Genomic DNA, 4,201 nt, shown 5'->3' on the forward strand with positions numbered 1-4,201 from the left:
TGAAGAACTTGTAACTGGAGTAATACCAGAAGAGGCAATAGAAATTAATATAGAAAACAGGTACATTATATTCTCCCAACCCCTCAAAAGAACAGAGGATGTATTCAAATGACACCCATAGGTTTTAGGATTCCGTAAATTTAAATTTAAGGATAGTATTGAGTACAATTAACAATTTATTTAGGGGCCTGTTAAATACATTGCTCCTTCAGTATAGACCTACTTTAAATTGGTGGCTTGATATTGACTTCTTTATGTTTTAACTTAAATAGTGCAGGAGAACCGCACTACACCCAAAACAAAAATCTACAAGATAAACCTGCGGACAAGACGGAAAATAGACATTGCACCAAATAAACAAATATCAAATCAAGTGAATGGATCAGGGGGCCAGCCGTAAGCGTCCACTGCGCTGTACAGTCCCGGGCCTGTGGTGACACAGACTTCACTCGAATTTGAAAAACAAATCAGTTGACGTCATGAGTTAGAACGTTAAACAATTTTAACAATAAGGGCGATAATCCGGATATAATCTCGGAAAACGCTAGTAGCCAAGTCTCTAACTCAATATGGGCTTCTGATATCCAATATAAATATCCAAGACAAAATACATGTTTATAACCCAAAGATCTTGGTTCTTTTCGACATTCGCACATATCGGATCGTAACTAACTGAATTATGGCAACTGAGTGTACGAAAAATCGCTTTTTTATCTGTGGTTCTTCTAAGAGTTCACATTTATGAAAAAATGGCCGACCTTCGATCGCAAATAGTGTAAACATATGGTATATCAAGATTGTGGACCCTCTAGGAGCTCACAATTTTGATAAAACCTGGAATGCATGTTTATATCCCAAATATCTTGGTTCCTTTCTATATGTCGATGGGGATAATTAGTTTTTAGTGCTTTTTATGCCCCCACATTTTAGTTTGTGGACAGTCTACATTTCACAATTTTTTTATCTAGTTTTGACAAAACTTGAAATATTATAGGTATATCTCACAAAGATCTTTGTTCCTTTCGCTATTTGCCCATGTCAGTCGCGACTATCTGGAATTATGGCTCCTGATTGTACGAAAAATCGCGTTTTTAGCTTGGTGACCCTTTAGATGTCACAATTTTTATGGGATTTTTAAAACCCTCTAGGGGTCACATTTTTTTGTCTGATTTTGATGAAACTTAAAATATGTCTATATCCCGAAGATCTAGATTCCTGTAGATATTCACGTATATCGGACCGCAACTTCCTGGATTATGGCCCCTAATCGTACGAACCAGTTCCTGCCAGGTAGGATACGCCCACATTTTGCAAGAGATGGATAGAGAACAAGCTAAAAACAAAAGCGAGTTTTTGTACAATCAGGGGTAATAATCCAGAAAGTTATGGCCTGAAATGTGCAAATATCAAAAGGGACAGAAGTCTTTGAGATATAAAGATATGTTTTAAGTTTCATCAAAATTGGATAAAAATTGTGACCTCTAGAGGGTCGACAACCTTCGAATTACACACTTCTATACAATTTGCGTACAAAGAGCGGCCATTTTGTCGGGCAGTTTCATTTTGATTTTCCCGAAATTCAAATTCATCCTTCATTACGGTTTTTAAAATCCGGAAGCTAAAAATGCCATTTTTCGAACAATTAGGGGCCATAATCCAGGAAGATAAGTTCGGGTATCCGCGATTATCAAAAGGAACCAAGATCGTAGTGTGTAATGGTGATATAATCACACTTTGTTATTTAAAATCAGATAATTGTGACCTCTAGAGGGACCACAAGCTAAAAAGGCGATTTTTCGTACAATCAGGGCCATAAATAAGGAAGTTATGGCGCGAATATCGACAGGAACCGAGATCTGTGGGTTTTAAACATACATTTCAATTTATACCAAATCGGATAAAAATTGTGACCTCTACAGTGTTGACAAGCTAAAAACGTGATTGTTCGTAAAATCAGGTGCCCTAATCCATGAAGTTACAGTCACATACATGTCAATATCGAAAGGAATCGAGATCGATCGCAATTAATTTTATATTATTTTTCAAACTCTGCTCCACATAAATTTGGTGTGATCTTTAGACAGACATCTGAAGCTGCGATTCAAGTCATAGTTTGGGATCAATGGGATCAATTTTCGTCATAAATCTAAAATGTTCTCAGTCTTGCCTGATCCGAATTAAATAATTTTTGGCATGCAAATAGCTAAGCTAGTGCTAAATAAAATAACGGGAGTATTTTTTCATGGTGCCAATAATAATGCCCAAATCCCAGAAAATCAAACAATTTCATCGGTCGTTATGTAAACCGGTCTGAGAAAAATCTGTTTCATATAATCACAATTTGTCCAATAGAAATGTTCCTCTGAATGTAAGCTTCGATTTTACGCCAAGTTTGTTAAAATCGGTTGAGTAGAACTTTGATTTTTTTCATCGTTTTCCTTGGTTTTCAAAAAGGTTCTTTCGAATCGTGACGTTTTCGTGTAATAACTAATGCGATTTGTAAAAAAAATCGACAAAATATCATGAATTAGCAAGGAGTAGACTTTAGTGCGAATCTTAGACATGGCAACGCCCCTAAAATCATATTTACTACCGTTACATAAATTAAGCTCATGGGATTTTACAAGTGTGGTCAAACATTAATTGTATCATTTTCCAAATAAAATCGCCGCCTGCGTGCAAATGAGCATTCGCTGCAGACACAGACATATCCCAATAGTCCAAATACTTGATTTGATTTACAAACCCTTTCATCTCCTGGTGCAATATGGTAATAAGATGCCGACCCATGAAATCATTCACGCACGGTACCCAACTTACACAATAATAAATATGGGGCGACTTGACAATCACTTGTAATTCTTTGTTTCTTTTTAAAGCTTCTCTTAAAGCAGGCAACATGGTTCGCACTTTATCTCGAAAAATATGATAACGCACTCTAGTGTAATGGGCGAAAATATGCAGTACAAATATATAACGTCCCTTGTCCGGGATGTCATTAAATACATCGGATAGGGAATGATCGGAAGTTGTATTTATTTTCAATTTATTAACGTCAAAGAAACTAAAGGGCATGGCATGTGGTGCCCATTTCAAGGTAAAATTCCATTTTTTCGTGACACATGTAACTTTTTCATACCATTTACCGGTGAAAAAAGGTGCCTTTATCTGTGTACAGTTTGAAAATTGTCGCAATGTTTTATACCATTGAAGAGTTGTAGAATCTCCACTAAGATGGAGAATTGTATTCTTTAGACATGTTCTCAGCTGATCGGTCGTCTGGGCCCGCCTTCTACATTGAGTCGATAAATAATTCGATTTTTTATTGAAGTATCCAGTCGGACTTGATAAATCCCATGTCTTGGCAGGTTGTAGGTCATTACACAGTGGGGGTGTAGTTTTTATGATTTCACTTTCTGAAAGACGACAACATCCTTAAATCAACAATTATATACAATGCCTAGTCAGCAAAACATGCAGTATGTAAGACCTATATGTGCCTATTACAGGAATTCTTTCTGGCGCCCAATGTTGTATCAATTATTGAACTGCCATGTCTATATTAACCTCTCTTAATTACCGTCCATTGTCTGAGATATTAAGTGGATTAGAAAATATCTGGCACATTTTCGTTAACAGTTAAAATGGAAAATCGAGACATTGTTTACTATTATACCTGTAGCAGTGGCACTTGGCAATCGAGACTACTGTCCAAACTTCAAACATGCTTAACTTCGTTAATTATTATTTATCAGGACGGTTAGTGGTACTTGATAAATCGAGATTATTAACGCTATTACGTAACAAAACTTTTAACATTTATAACTTGGATACAATTACTTATTATTACTGTATTCGATAAAATTGTAACCTGTATATTCCAGTTCAATTACTAAATGTTATTGAAACAATTTATTCATAACTTGGCCCAGAGTAAAGTAATTCGACTAACATTGTCAATATTCATTATCTATTTTGGAACTATTGTACCCAATAAGTCTTTATGTAAATATTACGTAACGTATCTTTAAAAATACACGACGACAATGTATTCTTATTTCAAGAATCGGAGAGAGTTGGTATTTTAGTTTCCAGTTTAATCTACAACAAATGCTTTGGAAAAAATGAAATGAGGTCTACATCCCCCTTTTCTTCACCGGCCGGGCATATGCCATACCGTGTGCTATGAGGGAAATTTTGC

The sequence above is a fragment of the Patella vulgata genome, chromosome 2, assembly GCF_932274485.2.
Source record: "Patella vulgata chromosome 2, xgPatVulg1.2, whole genome shotgun sequence".
Classification (NCBI taxonomy): Eukaryota; Metazoa; Mollusca; class Gastropoda; family Patellidae; genus Patella; species Patella vulgata.